Below are 22,981 nucleotides of genomic sequence, written 5' to 3'. Positions count from 1 at the left end.
CATTGCATTGTACTATGTGGAAATAGTACTATTTATGTGAAACTATTCATAAACTGTAAACATGTGTCGGTAGGCAATAGGATAAATACTTCCGGCTCCTCGGGCTGGTGCGAATATTTCAATGTCCGTATGTGCCAAACCGTTGGTTTATGACACACCGATACGCGTCTCTGGCTCGCTGCGCTCGCTCGAAAACTATAGCCAAACCTAAAACCAATCCATCTTGCGTTCATTATTCGATATGATGGCGACATATTTCAAATTTGCGAACGTGTCGGATCGGTTGTGGGGTTGGACTAGATTTTTACGAGCGAGCGGAGCGAGCGAGCAACGGTCACAATTTCCAAGCTATACATATACCATATATTGTCTTGCATATATTTCGTACTTGTACCTAATTTTGTCAGCCATTTCGGACATCACGTTGCACTGTACTATGAGGAAATAGTACTATTTATGTGAAACTATTCATAAACTGTAAACATGTGTCGGTAGGCAATAGGATAAATACTTCCGGCTCCTCGGGCTGGTGCGAATATTTCAATGTCCGTATGTGCCAAACCGTTGGTTTATGACACACCTATACGCGTCTCTCGCTCGCTGCGCTCGCTCGAAAACTATAGCCTAACCTAAAACCAATCCATCTTCCGTTCATTATTCGATATGGTGGCGACATGTTTCGAATTTGCGAACGTGTGGGATCGGTTGTGAGGTTGGACGAGATTTTTACGAGCGAGCGGATCGAGCGAGCAACGGTCACAATTTCCAAGCTATACATATACCTTATATTGCCTTGCTTATATTTCTTATTATTACCTACTTTTGTCAGCCATTTTGGACATCACATTGCACTGTTATATGTGGAAATAGTACTATTTATGTGAAACTATTCATAAACTGTATGCATTTGTCAGTAGGCAATAGGATAAAGACTTCCGGCTCCTCGGGCTGGTGCGAATGTTTCAATGTCCGTATGTGCCAAACCGTTGGTTTGTGACACACCTTTACGCGTCTCTCGCTCGCTGCGCTCGCTCGAAAACTATAGCCTAACCTAAAACCAATCCATCTTCCGTTCATTATTCGATATGATGGCGACATATTTCAAATTTGCGAACGTGTCGGATCGGTTGTGGGGTTGGACTAGATTTTTACGAGCGAGCGGAGCGAGCGAGCAACGGTCACAATTTCCAAGCTATACATATACCATATATTGTCTTGCATATATTTCGTGTTTGTACCTAATTTTGTCAGCCATTTCGGACATCACGTTGCACTGTACTATGAGGAAACGGTACTAATTATGTGAAACTATTGGTAAACCGTAAACATTTGTCAGAAGGCAATAGGATAAAGACTTCCGGCTCCTCGGGCTGGTGCGAATATATCAATGTCCGTATGTGCCAAACCGATGGTTTGTGACACACCTTTACACGTCTCTCGTTCGCTGCGATCGCACGAAAGCTATAGCCTAACCTAAAACCAATCCATCTTCCGTTCATTATTCGATATGGTGGCGACATAATTCAAATTTGCGAACGTGTGGGATCGGTTGTGAGGTTGGACTAGATTTTTACGAGCGAGCGGAGCGAGCGAGCAACGATCACAATTTCCAACCTATACATACACCTTATATTGCCTTGCATATATGTCGTGTTATTACCTAATTTTGTCAGCCATTTCGGACATCACATTGCATTGTACTATGTGGAAATAGTACTATTTATGTGAAACTATTCATAAACTGTAAACATGTGTCGGTAGGCAATAGGATAAATACTTCCGGCTCCTCGGGCTGGTGCGAATATTTCAATGTCCGTATGTGCCAAACCGTTGGTTTATGACACACCGATACGCGTCTCTGGCTCGCTGCGCTCGCTCGAAAACTATAGCCAAACCTAAAACCAATCCATCTTGCGTTCATTATTCGATATGATGGCGACATATTTCAAATTTGCGAACGTGTCGGATCGGTTGTGGGGTTGGACTAGATTTTTACGAGCGAGCGGAGCGAGCGAGCAACGGTCACAATTTCCAAGCTATACATATACCATATATTGTCTTGCATATATTTCGTACTTGTACCTAATTTTGTCAGCCATTTCGGACATCACGTTGCACTGTACTATGAGGAAATAGTACTATTTATGTGAAACTATTCATAAACTGTAAACATGTGTCGGTAGGCAATAGGATAAATACTTCCGGCTCCTCGGGCTGGTGCGAATATTTCAATGTCCGTATGTGCCAAACCGTTGGTTTATGACACACCTAAACGCGTCTCTCGCTCGCTGCGCTCGCTCGAAAACTATAGCCTAACCTAAAACCAATCCATCTTCCGTTCATTATTCGATATGGTGGCGACATGTTTCGAATTTGCGAACGTGTGGGATCGGGTGTGAGGTTGGACCAGATTTTTACGAGCGAGCGGAGCGAGCGTGCAACGGTCACAATTTCCAAGCTATACATATACCTTATATTGCCTTGCTTATATTTCGTGCTAGTACCTAATTTTGTTAGCGATTTCGGACATCACATTGCTCTGTACTATGAGGAAACGGTACTAATTATGCGAAACTATTGGTAAACCGTAAACATTTGTCAGAAGGCAATAGGATAAAGACTTCCGACCCCTCGGGCTGGTGCGAATATTTCAATATCCGTATGTGCCAAACCGTTGGTTTGTGACACACATTTACGCGTCTCTCGCTCGCTGCGCTCGCACGAAAGCTATAGCCTAACCTAAAACCAATCCATCTTCCGTTCATTATTCGATATGGTGGCGACATATTTCAAATTTGGGAACGTGTCGGATCGGTTGTGAGGTTGGACGAGATTTTTACGAGCGAGCGGATCGAGCGAGCAACGGTCACAATTTCCAAGCTATACATATACCTTATATTGCCTTGCTTATATTTCTTATTATTACCTACTTTTGTCAGCCATTTTGGACATCACATTGCACTGTTATATGTGGAAATAGTACTATTTATGTGAAACTATTCATAAACTGTATGCATTTGTCAGTAGGCAATAGGATAAAGACTTCCGGCTCCTCGGGCTGGTGCGAATGTTTCAATGTCCGTATGTGCCAAACCGTTGGTTTGTGACACACCTTTACGCGTCTCTCGCTCGCTGCGCTCGCACGAAAGCTATAGCCTAACCTAAAACCAATCCATCTTCCGTTCATTATTGGATATGGTGGCGACATATTTCAAATTTGCGAACGTGTCGGATCGCTTGTGAGGTTGGACTAGATTTTTGCGAGCGAGCGGAGCGAGCGAGCAATGGTCACAATTTCCAAGCTATACATATACCATATATTGCCTTTCATATATTTCGTGCTAGTACCTAATTGTGTCAGCCATTTCGGACATCACATTGCACTGTACTATGTGGAAATAGTACTATTTATGTGAAACTATTCATAAACTGTAAACATGTGTCAGTAGGCAATAGGATAAATACTTCCGGCTCCTCGGGCTGGTGCGAATATTTCAATGTCCGTATGTGCCAAACCGTTGGTTTATGACACACCTTTACGCGTCTCTCGGTCGCTGCGCTCGTTCGAAAACTATAGCCCAACCTAAAACCAATCCATCTTCCGTTCATTATTCGATATGGTGGCGACATATTTCAAAATTGCGAACGTGTGGGATCGGTTGTGATGTTGGACTAGATTTTTACGAGCGAGCGGAGCGAGCGAGCAACGGTCACAATTTCCAAGCTATACATATACCTTATATTGCCTTCCATATATTTCGTGTTATTACCTAATTTTGTCAGCCATTTCGGACATCACATTGCACTGTACTATGAGGAAATAGTACTATTTATGTGAAACTATTCATAAACTGTAAACATGTGTCGGTAGGCAATAGGATAAATACTTCCGGCTCCTCGGGCTGGTGCGAATATTTCAATGTCCGTATGTGCCAAACCGTTGGTTTATGACACACCTATACGCGTCTCTCGCTCGCTGCGCTCGCTCGAAAACTATAGCCTAACCTAAAACCAATCCATCTTCCGTTCATTATTCGATATGATGGCGACATATTTCAAATTTGCGAACGTGTCGGATCGGTTGTGGGGTTGGACTAGATTTTTACGAGCGAGCGGAGCGAGCGAGCAACGGTCACAATTTCCAAGCTATACATATACCTTATATTGCCTTGCTTATATTTCTTATTATTACCTACTTTTGTCAGCCATTTTGGACATCACATTGCACTGTTATATGTGGAAATAGTACTATTTATGTGAAACTATTCATAAACTGTATGCATTTGTCAGTAGGCAATAGGATAAAGACTTCCGGCTCCTCGGGCTGGTGCGAATGTTTCAATGTCCGTATGTGCCAAACCGTTGGTTTGTGACACACCTTTACGCGTCTCTCGCTCGCTGCGCTCGCACGAAAGCTATAGCCTAACCTAAAACCAATCCATCTTCCGTTCATTATTCGATATGGTGGCGACATATTTCAAAATTGCGAACGTGTGGGATCGGTTGTGAGGTTGGACTAGATTTTTACGAGCGAGCGGAGCGAGCGAGCAACGGTCACAATTTCCAAGCTGTACATATACCATATATTGTCTTGCATATATTTCGTGTTTGTACCTAATTTTGTCAGCCATTTCGGACATCACGTTGCACTGTACTATGAGGAAACGGTACTAATTATGTGAAACTATTGGTAAACCGTAAACATTTGTCAGAAGGCAATAGGATAAAGACTTCCGGCTCCTCGGGCTGGTGCGAATATATCAATGTCCGTATGTGCCAAACCGATGGTTTGTGACACACCTTTACACGTCTCTCGTTCGCTGCGATCGCACGAAAGCTATAGCCTAACCTAAAACCAATCCATCTTCCGTTCATTATTCGATATGGTGGCGACATAATTCAAATTTGCGAACGTGTGGGATCGGTTGTGAGGTTGGACTAGATTTTTACGAGCGAGCGGAGCGAGCGAGCAACGATCACAATTTCCAACCTATACATACACCTTATATTGCCTTGCATATATGTCGTGTTATTACCTAATTTTGTCAGCCATTTCGGACATCACATTGCATTGTACTATGTGGAAATAGTACTATTTATGTGAAACTATTCATAAACTGTAAACATGTGTCGGTAGGCAATAGGATAAATACTTCCGGCTCCTCGTGCTGGTGCGAATATTTCAATGTCCGTATGTGCCAAACCGTTGGTTTATGACACACCGATACGCGTCTCTGGCTCGCTGCGCTCGCTCGAAAACTATAGCCAAACCTAAAACCAATCCATCTTGCGTTCATTATTCGATATGATGGCGACATATTTCAAATTTGCGAACGTGTCGGATCGGTTGTGGGGTTGGACTAGATTTTTACGAGCGAGCGGAGCGAGCGAGCAACGGTCACAATTTCCAAGCTATACATATACCATATATTGTCTTGCATATATTTCGTGCTTGTACCTAATTTTGTCAGCCATTTCGGACATCACGTTGCACTGTACTATGAGGAAACGGTACTAATTATGTGAAACTATTGGTAAACCGTAAACATTTGTCAGAAGGCAATAGGATAAAGACTTCCGACCCCTCGGGCTGGTGCGAATATTTCAATATCCGTATGTGCCAAACCGTTGGTTTGTGACACACATTTACGCGTCTCTCGCTCGCTGCGCTCGCTCGAAAACTATAGCCTAACCTAAAACCAATCCATCTTGCGTTCATTATTCGATATGATGGCGACATATTTCAAATTTGCGAACGTGTCGGATCGGTTGTGGGGTTGGACTAGATTTTTACGAGCGAGCGGAGCGAGCAAGCAACGGTCACAATTTCCAAGCTATACATATACCATATATTGTCTTGAATATATTTCGTGCTTGTACCTAATTTTGTCAGCCATTTCGGACATCACGTTGCACTGTACTATGAGGAAACGGTACTAATTATGTGAAACTATTGGCAAACCGTAAACATTTGTCAGAAGGCAATAGGATAAAGACTTCCGGCTCCTCGGGCTGGTGCGAATATATTAATGTCCGTATGAGCCAAACCGATGGTTTGTGACACACCTTTACGCGTCTCTCGCTCGCTGCGCTCGCACGAAAGCTATAGCCTAACCTAAAACCAATCCATCTTCCGTTCATTATTCGATATGGTGGCGACATATTTCAAATTTGGGAACGTGTCGGATCGGTTGTGAGGTTGGACGAGATTTTTACGAGCGAGCGGATCGTGCGAGCAACGGTCACAATTTCCAAGCTATACATATACCTTATATTGCCTTGCTTATATTTCTTATTATTACCTACTTTTGTCAGCCATTTTGGACATCACATTGCACTGTTATATGTGGAAATAGTACTATTTATGTGAAACTATTCATAAACTGTATGCATTTGTCAGTAGGCAATAGGATAAAGACTTCCGGCTCCTCGGGCTGGTGCGAATGTTTCAATGTCCGTATGTGCCAAACCGTTGGTTTGTGACACACCTTTACGCGTCTCTCGCTCGCTGCGCTCGCACGAAAGCTATAGCCTAACCTAAAACCAATCCATCTTCCGTTCATTATTGGATATGGTGGCGACATATTTCAAATTTGCGAACGTGTCGGATCGCTTGTGAGGTTGGACTAGATTTTTGCGAGCGAGCGGAGCGAGCGAGCAATGGTCACAATTTCCAAGCTATACATATACCATATATTGCCTTTCATATATTTCGTGCTAGTACCTAATTGTGTCAGCCATTTCGGACATCACATTGCACTGTACTATGTGGAAATAGTACTATTTATGTGAAACTATTCATAAACTGTAAACATGTGTCAGTAGGCAATAGGATAAATACTTCCGGCTCCTCGGGCTGGTGCGAATATTTCAATGTCCGTATGTGCCAAACCGTTGGTTTATGACACACCTTTACGCGTCTCTCGGTCGCTGCGCTCGTTCGAAAACTATAGCCCAACCTAAAACCAATCCATCTTCCGTTCATTATTCGATATGGTGGCGACATATTTCAAAATTGCGAACGTGTGGGATCGGTTGTGATGTTGGACTAGATTTTTACGAGCGAGCGGAGCGAGCGAGCAACGGTCACAATTTCCAAGCTATACATATACCTTATATTGCCTTCCATATATTTCGTGTTATTACCTAATTTTGTCAGCCATTTCGGACATCACATTGCACTGTACTATGAGGAAATAGTACTATTTATGTGAAACTATTCATAAACTGTAAACATGTGTCGGTAGGCAATAGGATAAATACTTCCGGCTCCTCGGGCTGGTGCGAATATTTCAATGTCCGTATGTGCCAAACCGTTGGTTTATGACACACCTATACGCGTCTCTCGCTCGCTGCGCTCGCTCGAAAACTATAGCCTAACCTAAAACCAATCCATCTTCCGTTCATTATTCGATATGATGGCGACATATTTCAAATTTGCGAACGTGTCGGATCGGTTGTGGGGTTGGACTAGATTTTTACGAGCGAGCGGAGCGAGCGAGCAACGGTCACAATTTCCAAGCTATACATATACCTTATATTGCCTTGCTTATATTTCTTATTATTACCTACTTTTGTCAGCCATTTTGGACATCACATTGCACTGTTATATGTGGAAATAGTACTATTTATGTGAAACTATTCATAAACTGTATGCATTTGTCAGTAGGCAATAGGATAAAGACTTCCGGCTCCTCGGGCTGGTGCGAATGTTTCAATGTCCGTATGTGCCAAACCGTTGGTTTGTGACACACCTTTACGCGTCTCTCGCTCGCTGCGCTCGCACGAAAGCTATAGCCTAACCTAAAACCAATCCATCTTCCGTTCATTATTCGATATGGTGGCGACATATTTCAAAATTGCGAACGTGTGGGATCGGTTGTGAGGTTGGACTAGATTTTTACGAGCGAGCGGAGCGAGCGAGCAACGGTTACAATTTCCAAGCTGTACATATACCATATATTGTCTTGCATATATTTCGTGTTTGTACCTAATTTTGTCAGCCATTTCGGACATCACGTTGCACTGTACTATGAGGAAACGGTACTAATTATGTGAAACTATTGGTAAACCGTAAACATTTGTCAGAAGGCAATAGGATAAAGACTTCCGGCTCCTCGGGCTGGTGCGAATATATCAATGTCCGTATGTGCCAAACCGATGGTTTGTGACACACCTTTACACGTCTCTCGTTCGCTGCGATCGCACGAAAGCTATAGCCTAACCTAAAACCAATCCATCTTCCGTTCATTATTCGATATGGTGGCGACATAATTCAAATTTGCGAACGTGTGGGATCGGTTGTGAGGTTGGACTAGATTTTTACGAGCGAGCGGAGCGAGCGAGCAACGATCACAATTTCCAACCTATACATACACCTTATATTGCCTTGCATATATGTCGTGTTATTACCTAATTTTGTCAGCCATTTCGGACATCACATTGCATTGTACTATGTGGAAATAGTACTATTTATGTGAAACTATTCATAAACTGTAAACATGTGTCGGTAGGCAATAGGATAAATACTTCCGGCTCCTCGTGCTGGTGCGAATATTTCAATGTCCGTATGTGCCAAACCGTTGGTTTATGACACACCGATACGCGTCTCTGGCTCGCTGCGCTCGCTCGAAAACTATAGCCAAACCTAAAACCAATCCATCTTGCGTTCATTATTCGATATGATGGCGACATATTTCAAATTTGCGAACGTGTCGGATCGGTTGTGGGGTTGGACTAGATTTTTACGAGCGAGCGGAGCGAGCGAGCAACGGTCACAATTTCCAAGCTATACATATACCATATATTGTCTTGCATATATTTCGTGCTTGTACCTAATTTTGTCAGCCATTTCGGACATCACGTTGCACTGTACTATGAGGAAACGGTACTAATTATGTGAAACGATTGGTAAACCGTAAACATTTGTCAGAAGGCAATAGGATAAATACTTCCGGCTCCTCGGGCTGGTGCGAATATTTCAATGTCCGTATGTGCCAAACCGTTGGTTTATGACACACCGATACGCGTCTCTGGCTCGCTGCGCTCGCTCGAAAACTATAGCCAAACCTAAAACCAATCCATCTTGCGTTCATTATTCGATATGATGGCGACATATTTCAAAATTGCGAACGTGTCGGATCGGTTGTGGGGTTGGACTAGATTTTTACGAGCGAGCGGAGCGAGCGAGCAACGGTCACAATTTCCAAGCTATACATATACCTTATATTGCCTTGCTTATATTTCTTATTATCACCTACTTTTGTCAGCCATTTTGGACATCACATTGCACTGTTATATGTGGAAATAGTACTATTTATGTGAAACTATTCATAAACTGTATGCATTTGTCAGTAGGCAATAGGATAAAGACTTCCGGCTCCTCGGGCTGGTGCGAATGTTTCAATGTCCGTATGTGCCAAACCGTTGGTTTGTGACACACCTTTACGCGTCTCTCGCTCGCTGCGCTCGCACGAAAGCTATAGCCTAACCTAAAACCAATCCATCTTGCGTTCATTATTCGATATGATGGCGACAAATTTCAAATTTGCGAACGTGTCGGATCGGTTGTGGGGTTGGACTAGATTTTTACGAGCGAGCGGAGCGAGCGAGCAACGGTCACAATTTCCAAGCTATACATATACCATATATTGTCTTGAATATATTTCGTGCTTGTACCTAATTTTGTCAGCCATTTCGGACATCACGTTGCACTGTACTATGAGGAAACGGTACTAATTATGTGAAACTATTGGCAAACCGTAAACATTTGTCAGAAGGCAATAGGATAAAGACTTCCGGCTCCTCGGGCTGGTGCGAACATATTAATGTCCGTATGTGCCAAACCGATGGTTTGTGACACACCTTTACGCGTCTCTCGCTCGCTGCGCTCGCACGAAAGCTATAGCCTAACCTAAAACCAATCCATGTTCCGTTCATTATTCGATATGGTGGCGACATGTTTCGAATTTGCGAACGTGTGGGATCGGGTGTGAGGTTGGACCAGATTTTTACGAGCGAGCGGAGCGAGCGTGCAACGGTCACAATTTCCAAGCTATACATATACCTTATATTGCCTTGCTTATATTTCGTGCTAGTACCTAATTTTGTCAGCGATTTCGGACATCACATTGCTCTGTACTATGAGGAAACGGTACTAATTATGCGAAACTATTGGTAAACCGTAAACATTTGTCACAAGGCAATAGGATAAAGACTTCCGGCCCCTCGGGCTGGTGCGAATATTTCAATATCCGTATGTGCCAAACCGTTGGTTTGTGACACACATTTACGCGTCTCTCGCTCGCTGCGCTCGCACGAAAGCTATAGCCTAACCTAAAACCAATCCATCTTCCGTTCATTATTCGATATGGTGGCGACATATTTCAAATTTGGGAACGTGTCGGATCGGTTGTGAGGTTGGACGAGATTTTTACGAGCGAGCGGAGCGAGCGAGCAACGGTCACAATTTCCAAGCTATACATATACTTTATATTGCCTTGCTTATATTTCTTATTATTACCTACTTTTGTCAGCCATTTTGGACATCACATTGCACTGTTATATGTGGAAATAGTACTATTTATGTGAAACTATTCATAAACTGTATGCATTTGTCAGTAGGCAATAGGATAAAGACTTCCGGCTCCTCGGGCTGGTGCGAATGTTTCAATGTCCGTATGTGCCAAACCGTTGGTTTGTGACACACCTTTACGCGTCTCTCGCTCGCTGCGCTCGCACGAAAGCTATAGCCTAACCTAAAACCAATCCATCTTCCGTTCATTATTCGATATGGTGGCGACATATTTCAAAATTGCGAACGTGTGGGATCGGTTGTGAGGTTGGACTAGATTTTTACGAGCGAGCGGAGCGAGCGAGCAACGGTCACAATTTCCAAGCTGTACATATACCATATATTGTCTTGCATATATTTCGTGTTTGTACCTAATTTTGTCAGCCATTTCGGACATCACGTTGCACTGTACTATGAGGAAACGGTACTAATTATGTGAAACTATTGGTAAACCGTAAACATTTGTCAGAAGGCAATAGGATAAAGACTTCCGGCTCCTCGGGCTGGTGCGAATATATCAATGTCCGTATGTGCCAAACCGATGGTTTGTGACACACCTTTACACGTCTCTCGTTCGCTGCGATCGCACGAAAGCTATAGCCTAACCTAAAACCAATCCATCTTCCGTTCATTATTCGATATGGTGGCGACATAATTCAAATTTGCGAACGTGTGGGATCGGTTGTGAGGTTGGACTAGATTTTTACGAGCGAGCGGAGCGAGCGAGCAACGATCACAATTTCCAACCTATACATACACCTTATATTGCCTTGCATATATGTCGTGTTATTACCTAATTTTGTCAGCCATTTCGGACATCACATTGCATTGTACTATGTGGAAATAGTACTATTTATGTGAAACTATTCATAAACTGTAAACATGTGTCGGTAGGCAATAGGATAAATACTTCCGGCTCCTCGTGCTGGTGCGAATATTTCAATGTCCGTATGTGCCAAACCGTTGGTTTATGACACACCGATACGCGTCTCTGGCTCGCTGCGCTCGCTCGAAAACTATAGCCAAACCTAAAACCAATCCATCTTGCGTTCATTATTCGATATGATGGCGACATATTTCAAATTTGCGAACGTGTCGGATCGGTTGTGGGGTTGGACTAGATTTTTACGAGCGAGCGGAGCGAGCGAGCAACGGTCACAATTTCCAAGCTATACATATACCATATATTGTCTTGCATATATTTCGTGCTTGTACCTAATTTTGTCAGCCATTTCGGACATCACGTTGCACTGTACTATGAGGAAACGGTACTAATTATGTGAAACGATTGGTAAACCGTAAACATTTGTCAGAAGGCAATAGGATAAATACTTCCGGCTCCTCGGGCTGGTGCGAATATTTCAATGTCCGTATGTGCCAAACCGTTGGTTTATGACACACCGATACGCGTCTCTGGCTCGCTGCGCTCGCTCGAAAACTATAGCCAAACCTAAAACCAATCCATCTTGCGTTCATTATTCGATATGATGGCGACATATTTCAAAATTGCGAACGTGTCGGATCGGTTGTGGGGTTGGACTAGATTTTTACGAGCGAGCGGAGCGAGCGAGCAACGGTCACAATTTCCAAGCTATACATATACCTTATATTGCCTTGCTTATATTTCTTATTATCACCTACTTTTGTCAGCCATTTTGGACATCACATTGCACTGTTATATGTGGAAATAGTACTATTTATGTGAAACTATTCATAAACTGTATGCATTTGTCAGTAGGCAATAGGATAAAGACTTCCGGCTCCTCGGGCTGGTGCGAATGTTTCAATGTCCGTATGTGCCAAACCGTTGGTTTGTGACACACCTTTACGCGTCTCTCGCTCGCTGCGCTCGCACGAAAGCTATAGCCTAACCTAAAACCAATCCATCTTGCGTTCATTATTCGATATGATGGCGACATATTTCAAATTTGCGAACGTGTCGGATCGGTTGTGGGGTTGGACTAGATTTTTACGAGCGAGCGGAGCGAGCGAGCAACGGTCACAATTTCCAAGATATACATATACCATATATTGTCTTGAATATATTTCGTGCTTGTACCTAATTTTGTCAGCCATTTCGGACATCACGTTGCACTGTACTATGAGGAAACGGTACTAATTATGTGAAACTATTGGCAAACCGTAAACATTTGTCAGAAGGCAATAGGATAAAGACTTCCGGCTCCTCGGGCTGGTGCGAACATATTAATGTCCGTATGTGCCAAACCGATGGTTTGTGACACACCTTTACGCGTCTCTCGCTCGCTGCGCTCGCACGAAAGCTATAGCCTAACCTAAAACCAATCCATGTTCCGTTCATTATTCGATATGGTGGCGACATGTTTCGAATTTGCGAACGTGTGGGATCGGGTGTGAGGTTGGACCAGATTTTTACGAGCGAGCGGAGCGAGCGTGCAACGGTCACAATTTCCAAGCTATACATATACCTTATATTGCCTTGCTTATATTTCGTGCTAGTACCTAATTTTGTCAGCGATTTCGGACATCACATTGCTCTGTACTATGAGGAAACGGTACTAATTATGCGAAACTATTGGTAAACCGTAAACATTTGTCACAAGGCAATAGGATAAAGACTTCCGGCCCCTCGGGCTGGTGCGAATATTTCAATATCCGTATGTGCCAAACCGTTGGTTTGTGACACACATTTACGCGTCTCTCGCTCGCTGCGCTCGCACGAAAGCTATAGCCTAACCTAAAACCAATCCATCTTCCGTTCATTATTCGATATGGTGGCGACATAATTCAAATTTGCGAACGTGTGGGATCGGTTGTGAGGTTGGACTAGATTTTTACGAGCGAGCGGAGCGAGCGAGCAACGATCACAATTTCCAACCTATACATACACCTTATATTGCCTTGCATATATGTCGTGTTATTACCTAATTTTGTCAGCCATTTCGGACATCACATTGCATTGTACTATGTGGAAATAGTACTATTTATGTGAAACTATTCATAAACTGTAAACATGTGTCGGTAGGCAATAGGATAAATACTTCCGGCTCCTCGTGCTGGTGCGAATATTTCAATGTCCGTATGTGCCAAACCGTTGGTTTATGACACACCTTTACGCGTCTCTCGCTCGCTGCGCTCGCACGAAAGCTATAGCCTAACCTAAAACCAATCCATCTTCCGTTCATTATTGGATATGGTGGCGACATATTTCAAATTTGCGAACGTGTGGGATCGGTTGTGAGGTTGGACTAGATTTTTACGAGCGAGCGTAGCGAGCGAGCAACGGTCACAATTTCCAAGCTATACATATACCTTATATTGCCTTCCATATATTTCGTGTTATTACCTAATTTTGTCAGCCATTTCGGACATCACATTGCACTGTACTATGAGGAAATAGTACTATTTATGTGAAACTATTCATAAACTGTAAACATGTGTCGGTAGGCAATAGGATAAATACTTCCGGCTCCTCGGGCTGGTGCGAATATTTCAATGTCCGTATGTGCCAAACCGTTGGTTTATGACACACCTATACGCGTCTCTCGCTCGCTGCACTCACTCGAAAACTATAGCCTAACCTAAAACCAATCCATCTTGCGTTCATTATTCGATATGATGGCGACATATTTCAAATTTGCGAACGTGTCGGATCGGTTGTGGGGTTGGACTAGATTTTTACGAGCGAGCGGAGCGAGCGAGCAACGGTCACAATTTCCAAGCTATACATATACCATATATTGTCTTGCATATATTTCGTGCTTGTACCTAATTTTGTCAGCCATTTCGGACATCACGTTGCACTGTACTATGAGGAAACGGTACTAATTATGTGAAACTATTGGTAAACCGTAAACATTTGTCAGAAGGCAATAGGATAAAACTTCCGGCTCCTCGGGCTGGTGCGAATATATCAATGTCCGTATGTGCCAAACCGATGGTTTGTGACACACCTTTACGCGTCTCTCGTTCGCTGCGATCGCACGAAAGCTATAGCCTAACCTAAAACCAATCCATCTTCCGTTCATTGTTCGATATGGTGGCGACATAATTCAAATTTGCGAACGTGTGGGATCGGTTGTGAGGTTGGACTAGATTTTTACGAGCGAGCGGAGCGAGCGAGCAACGGTCACAATTTCCAAGCTATACATATACCTTATATTACCTTCCATATATTTCGTGTTATTACCTAATTTTGTCAGCCATTTCGGACATCACATTGCACTGTACTATGAGGAAATAGTACTGTTTATGTGAAACTATTCATAAACTGTAAACATGTGTCGGTAGGCAATAGGATAAATACTTCCGGCTCCACGGGCTGGTGCGAATATTTCAATGTCCGTATGTGCCAAACCGTTGGTTTATGACACACCTTTACGCGTCTCTCGCTCGCGGCGCTCGCTCGAAGACTATAGCCTAACCTAAAACCAATCCATCTTCCGTTCATTATTCGATATGGTGGCGACATATTTCAAATTTGCGAACGTGTGGGATCGGTTGTGAGGTTGGACTAGATTTTTGCGAGCGAGCGGAGCGAGCGAGAAACGGTCAGAATTTCCAAGCTATACATATACCTTATATTGCCTTGCATATATGTCGTGTTATTACCTAATTTTGTCTGCCATTTCGGACATCACATTGCACTGTACTATGAGGAAACGGTACTAATTATGTGAAACTGTTGGTAAACCGTAAACATTTGTCAGAAGGCAATAGGATAAAGACTTCCGGCCCCTCGGGCTGGTGCGAATATTTCAATATCCGTATGTGCCAAACCGTTGGTTTGTGATACACATTTACGCGTCTCTCGCTCGCGGCGCTCGCTCGAAGACTATAGCCTAACCTAAAACCAATCCATCTTCCGTTCATTATTCGATATGGTGGCGACATATTTCAAATTTGCGAACGTGTTGGATCGGTTGTGAGGTTGGACTAGATTTTTTCGAGCGAGCGGAGCGAGCGAGCAACGATCACAATTTCCAACCTATACATACACCTTATATTGCCTTGCATATATGTCGTGTTATTACCTAATTTTGTCAGCCATTTCGGACATCACATTGCATTGTACTATGTGGAAATAGTACTATTTATGTGAAACTATTCATAAACTGTAAACATGTGTCGGTAGGCAATAGGATAAATACTTCCGGCTCCTAGGGCTGGTGCGAATATTTCAATGTCCGTATGTGCCAAACCGTTGGTTTATGACACACCTTTACGCGTCTCTCGCTCGCGGCGCTCGCTCGAAAACTATAGCCAAACCTAAAACCAATCCATCTTGCGTTCATTATTCGATATGATGGCGACATATTTCAAATTTGCGAACGTGTCGGATCGGTTGTCAGGTTGGACTAGATTTTTACGAGCGAGCGGAGCGAGCGAGCAACGGTCACAATTTCCAAGCTATACATATACCATATATTGTCGTGCATATATTTCGAGCTTGTACCTAATTGTGTCAGCCATTTCGGACATCTCGCTGCACTGTACTATGAGGAAACGGTACTAATTATGTGAAACTATTGGTAAACCGTAAACATTTGTCAGGAGGCAATAGGATCAAGACTTCCGGCTCCTCGGGCTGGTGCGAATATTTCAATGTCCGTATGTGCCAAACCGTTGGTTTATGACACACCTTTACGCGTCTCTCGCTCGCGGCGCTCGCTCGAAAACTATAGCCTAACCTAAAACCAATCCATCTTCCGTTCATTATTCGATATGGTGCGACATATTTCAAATTTGCGAACGTGTCGGATCGGTTGTGAGGTTGGACTAGATTTTTTCGAGCGAGCGGAGCGAGCGAGCAACGATCACAATTTCCAAGCTATACATATACCTTATATTGCCTTGCTTATATTTCTTATTATTACCTACTTTTGTCAGCCATTTTGGACATCACATTGCACTGTTATATGTGGAATTAGTACTATTTATGTGAAACTATTCATAAACTGTAAGCATTTGTCAGTAGGCAATAGGATAAAGACTTCCGGCTCCTCGGGCTGGTGCGAATGTTTCAATGTCCGTATGTGCCAAACCGTTGGTTTGTGACACACCTTTACGCGTCTCTCGCTCGCTGCGCTCGCACGAAAGCTATAGTCTAACCTAAAACCAATCCATCTTCCGTTCATTATTGGACATGGAGGCGACATATTTCAAATTTGCGAACGTGTCGGATCGCTTGTGAGGTTGGACTAGATTTTTGCGAGCGAGCGGAGCGAGCGAGCAATGGTCACAATTTCCAAGCTATACATATACCATATATTGCCTTGCATATATTTCGTGCTAGTACCTAATTGTGTCAGCCATTTCGGACATCACATTGCACTGTACTATGTGGAAATAGTACTATTTATGTGAAACTATTCATAAACTGTAAACATGTGTCGGTAGGCAATAGGATAAATACTTCCGTCTCCTCGGGCTGGTGCGAATATTTCAATGTCCGTATGTGCCAAACCGTTGGTTTATGACACACCTTTACGCGTCTCTCGCTCGCGGCGCTCGTTCGAAAACTATAGCCTAACCTAAAACCAATCCATCTTGCGTTCATTATTCGATATGATGGCGACATATTTCAAATTTGCGAACGTGTCGGATCGGTTGTCAGGTTGGACTAGATTTTTACGAGCGAGCGGAGCGAGCGAGCAACGGTCACAATTTCCAAGCTATACATATACCATTTATTGTCTTGCATATATTTCGAGCTTGTACCTAATTGTGTCAGCCATTTCGGACATCTCGCTGCACTGTACTATGAGGAAACGGTACTAATTATGTGAAACTATTGGTAAACCGTAAACATTTGTCAGGAGGCAATAGGATCAAGACTTCCGGCTCCTCGGGCTGGTGCGAATATTTCAATGTCCGTATGTGCCAAACCGTTGGTTTGTGACACACCTTTACGCGTCTCTCGTTCGCTGCGCTCGCACGAAAGCTATAGCCTAACCTAAAACCAATCCATCTTCCGTTCATTATTCGATATGGTGGCGACATATTTCAAATTTGCGAACGTGTCGGATCGGTTGTGAGGTTGGACTAGATTTTATCGAGCGAGCGGAGCGAGCGAGCAACGATCACAATTTCCAACCTATACATACACCTTATATTGCCTTGCATATATGTCGTGTTATTACCTAATTTTGTCTGCCATTTCGGACATCACATTGCACTGTACTATGAGGAAACGGTACTAATTATGTGAAACTGTTGGTAAACCGTAAACATTTGTCAGAAGGCAATAGGATAAAGACTTCCGGCTCCTCGGGCTGGTGCGAATATATCAATGTCCGTATGTGCCAAACCGATGGTTTGTGACACACCTTTACGCGTCTCTCGCTCGCTGCGCTCGCACGAAAGCTATAGCCTAACCTAAAACCAATCCATCTTCCGTTCATTATTGGACATGGTGGCGACATATTTCAAATTTGCGAACGTGTCGGATCGCTTGTGAGGTTGGACTAGATTTTTGCGAGCGAGCGGAGCGAGCGAGCAATGGTCACAATTTCCAAGCTATACATATACCATATATTGCCTTGCATATATTTCGTGCTAGTACCTAATTGTGTCAGCCATTTCGGACATCACATTGCACTGTACTATGTGGAAATAGTACTATTTATGTGAAACTATTCATAAACTGTAAACATGTGTCGGTAGGCAATAGGATAAATACTTCCGGCTCCTCGGGCTGGTGCGAATATTTCAATGTCCGTATGTGCCAAACCGTTGGCTTATGACACACCTTTACGCGTCTCTCGCTCGCGGCGCTCGCTCGAAAACTATAGCCTAACCTAAAACCAATCCATCTTGCGTTCATTATTCGACATGATGGCGACATATTTCAAATTTGCGAACGTTTCGGATCGGTTGTGAGGTTGGGCTAGATTTTTACGAGCGAGCGGGGCGAGCGAGCAACGGTCACAATTTCCAAGCTATACATATACCATATATTGTCTTGCATATATTTCGTGCTTGTACCTAATTTTGTCAGCCATTTCGGACATCACGTTGCACTGTACTATGAGGAAACGGTACTAATTATGTGAGACTACTGGTAAACCGTAAACATTTGTCAGAAGGCAATAGGATAACGACTTCCGCTCCTCGGGCTGGTGTGAATATATCAATGTCCGTATGTGCCAAACCGATGGTTTGTTTCACACCTTTACGCGTCTCTCGTTCGCTGCGCTCGCACGAAAGCTATAGCCTAACCTAAAACCAATCCATCTTCCGTTCATTATTCGATATGGTGGCGACATATTTCAAATTTGCGAACGTGTGGGATCGGTTGTGAGGTTGGACTAGATTTTTGCGAGCGAGCGGAGCGAGCGAGAAACGGTCACAATTTCCAAGCTATACATATACCTTATATTGCCTTCCATATATTTCGTGTTATTACCTAATTTTGTCAGCCATTTCGGACATCACGTTGCACTGTACTATGAGGAAACGGTACTAATTATGTGAGACTATTGGTAAACCGTAAACATTTGTCAGAAGGCAATAGGATAAAGACTTCCGCCTCCTCGGGCTGGTGTGAATATATCAATGTCCGTATGTGCCAAACCGATGATTTGTGACACACCTTTACGCGTCTCTCGTTCGCTGCGCTCGCACGAAAGCTATAGCCTAACCTAAAACCAATCCATCTTGCGTTCATTATTCGATATGATGGCGACATATTTCAAATTTGCGAACGTGTCGGATCGGTTGTGGTGTTGGACTAGATTTTTACGAGCGAGCGGAGCGAGCGAGCAACGGTCACAATTTCCAAGCTATACATATACCATATATTGTCTTGCATACATTTCGTGCTTGTACCTAATTTTGTCAGCCATTTCGGACATCACGTTGCACTGTACTATGAGGAAACGGTACTAATTATGTGAGACTATTGGTAAACCGTAAACATTTGTCAGAAGGCAATAGGATAAAGACTTCCGGCTCCTCGGGCTGGTGTGAATATATCAATGTCCGTATGTGCCAAACCGATGGTTTGTGACACACCTTTACGCGTCTCTCGTTCGCTGCGCTCGCACGAAAGCTATAGCCTAACCTAAAACCAATCCATCTTCCGTTCATTATTCGATATGGTGGCGACATATTTCAAATATGCGAACGTGTGGGATCGGTTGTGAGGTTGGACTAGATTTTTGCGAGCGAGCGGAGCGAGCGAGAAACGGTCACAATTTCCAAGCTATACATATACCATATATTGCCTTGCATATATTGCGTGCTAGTACCTAATTGTGTCAGCCATTTCGGACATCACATTGCACTGTACTATGTGGAAATAGTACTATTTATGTGAAACTATTCATAAACTGTAAACATGTGTCGGTAGGCAATAGGATAAATACTTCCGGCTCCTCGGGCTGGTGCGAATATTTCAATGTCCGTATGTGCCAAACCGTTGGTTTATGACACACCTTTACGCGTCTCTCGCTCGCTGCGCTAGTTCGAAAACTATAGCCTAACCTAAAACCAATCCATCTTCCGTTCATTATTCGATATGGTGGCGACATATTTCAAATTTGCGAACGTGTGGGATCGGTTGTGAGGTTGGACTAGATTTTTACGAGCGAGCGGAGCGAGCGAGCAACGGTCACAATTTCCAAGCTATACATATACCTTATATTGCCTTGCTTATATTTCTTATTATTACCTACTTTTGTCAGCCATTTTGGACATCACATTGCACTGTTATATGTGGAAATAGTACTATTTATGTGAAACTATTCATAAACTGTAAGCATTTGTCAGTAGGCAATAGGATAAGGACATCCGGCTCCTCGGGCTGCTGCGAATGTTTCAATGTCCGTATGTGCCAAACCGTTGGTTTGTGACACACCTTTACGCGTCTCTCGCTCGCTGCGCTCGCACGAAAGCTATAGCCTAACCTAAAACCAATCCATCTTCCGTTCATTATTGGACATGGTGGCGACATATTTCAAATTTGCGAACGTGTCGGATCGCTTGTGAGGTTGGACTAGATTTTTGCGAGCGAGCGGAGCGAGCGAGCAATGGTCACAATTTCCAAGCTATACATATACCATATATTGCCTTGCATATATTTCGTGCTAGTACCTAATTGTGTCAGCCATTTCGGACATCACATTGCACTGTACTATGTGGAAATAGTACTATTTATGTGAAACTATTCATAAACTGTAAACATGTGTCGGTAGGCAATAGGATAAATACTTCCGGCTCCTCGGGCTGGTGCGAATATTTGAATGTCCGTATGTGCCAAACCGTTGGTTTATGACACACCTTTACGCGTCACTCGCTCGCTGCGCTCGTTCGAAAACTATAGCCTAACCTAAAACCAATCCATCTTCCGTTCATTATTCGATATGGTGGCGACATATTTCAAATTTGCGAACGTGTGGGATCGGTTGTGAGGTTGGACTAGATTTTTACGAGCGAGCGGAGCGAGCGAGCAACGGTCACAATTTCCAAGCTATACATATACCTTATATTGCCTTCCATATATTTCGTGTCATTACCTAATTTTGTCAGCCATTTCGGACATCACATTGCACTGTGCTATGAGGAAATAGTACTGTTTATGTGAAACTATTCATGAACTGTAAACATGTGTCGGTAGGCAATAGGATAAATATTTCCGGCTCCACGGGCTGGTGCGAATATTTCAATGTCCGTATGTGCCAAACCGTTGCTTTATGACACACCTTTACGCGTCTCTCGCTCGCGGCGCTCGCTCGAAGACTATAGCCTAACCTAAAACCAATCCATCTTGCGTTCATTATTCGATATGATGGCGACATATTTCAAATTTGCGAACGTTTCGGATCGGTTGTGAGGTTGGGCTAGATTTTTACGAGCGAGCGGAGCGAGTGAGCAACGGTCACAATTTCCAAGCTATACATATACCATATATTGTCTTGCATATATTTCGTGCTTGTACCTAATTTTGTCAGCCATTTCGGACATCACGTTGCACTGTACTATGAGGAAACGGTACTAATTATGTGAAACTATTGGTAAACCGTAAACATTTGTCAGAAGGCAATAGGATAAAGACTTCCGGCTGCTCGGGCTGGTGCGAATATTTCAATGTCCGTATGTGCCAAACCGTTGGTTTGTGACACACCTTTACGCGTCTCTCGTTCGCTGCGCTCGCACGAAAGCTATAGCCTAACCTAAAACCAATCCATCTTCCGTTCATTATTCGATATGGTGGCGACATATTTCAAATTTGCGAACGTGTCGGATCGGTTGTGAGGTTGGACTAGATTTTTTCGAGCGAGCGGAGCGAGCGAGCAACGATCACAATTTCCAACCTATACATAAACCTTAAATTGCCTTGCATATATGTCGTGTTATTACCTAATTTTGTCAGCCATTTCGGACATCACATTGCATTGTACTATGTGGAAATAGTACTATTTATGTGAAACTATTCATAAACTGTAAACATGTGTCGGTAGGCAATAGGATAAATACTTCCGGCTCCTCGGGCTGGTGCGAATATTTCAATGTCCGTATGTGCCAAACGGTTGGTTTATGACACACCGATACGCGTCTATGGCTCGCTGCGCTCGCTCGAAAACTATAGCCTAACCTAAAACCAATCCATCTTCCGTTCATTATTCGATATGGTGGCGACATATTTCAAATTTGGGAACGTGTCGGATCGGTTGTGAGGTTGGACGAGATTTTTACGAGCGAGCGGAGCGAGCGAGCAACGGTCACAATTTCCAAGCTATACATATACCTTATATTGCCTTGCTTATATTTCTTATTATTACCTACTTTTGTCAGCCATTTTGGACATCACATTGCACTGTTATATGTGGAAATAGTACTATTTATGTGAAACTATTCATAAACTGTAAGCATTTTTCAGTAGGCAATAGGATAAAGATTTCCGGCTCCTCGGGCTGGTGCGAATATTTCAATGTCCGTATGTGCCAAACCGTTGGTTTATGACACACCGATACGCGTCTCTGGCTCGCTGCGCTCGCTCGAAAACTATAGCCAAACCTAAAACCAATCCATCTTGCGTTCATTATTCGATATGATGGCGACATATTTCAAATTTGCGAAAGTGTCGGATCGGTTGTGGGGTTGGACTAGATTTTTACGAGCGAGCGGAGCGAGCGAGCAACGGTCACAATTTCCAAGCTATACATATACCATATATTGTCTTGCATATATTTCGTGCTTGTACCTAATTTTGTCAGACATTTCGGACATCACGTTGCACTGTACTATGAGGAAACGGTACTAATTATGTGAGACTATTGGTAAACCGTAAACATTTGTCAGAAGGCAATAGGATAAAGACTTCCGGCTCCTCGGGCTGGTGCGAATATATCTATGTCCGTATGTGCCAAACCGATGGTGTGTGACACACCTTTACGCGTCTCTCGTTCGCTGCGCTCGCACGAAAGC

Source organism: Bombus affinis, unplaced genomic scaffold (assembly GCF_024516045.1).
Source record: "Bombus affinis isolate iyBomAffi1 unplaced genomic scaffold, iyBomAffi1.2 ctg00000083.1, whole genome shotgun sequence".
In the NCBI taxonomy this organism is placed as follows: domain Eukaryota; kingdom Metazoa; phylum Arthropoda; class Insecta; order Hymenoptera; family Apidae; genus Bombus; species Bombus affinis.
This window is presented reverse-complemented; position numbering follows the sequence as displayed.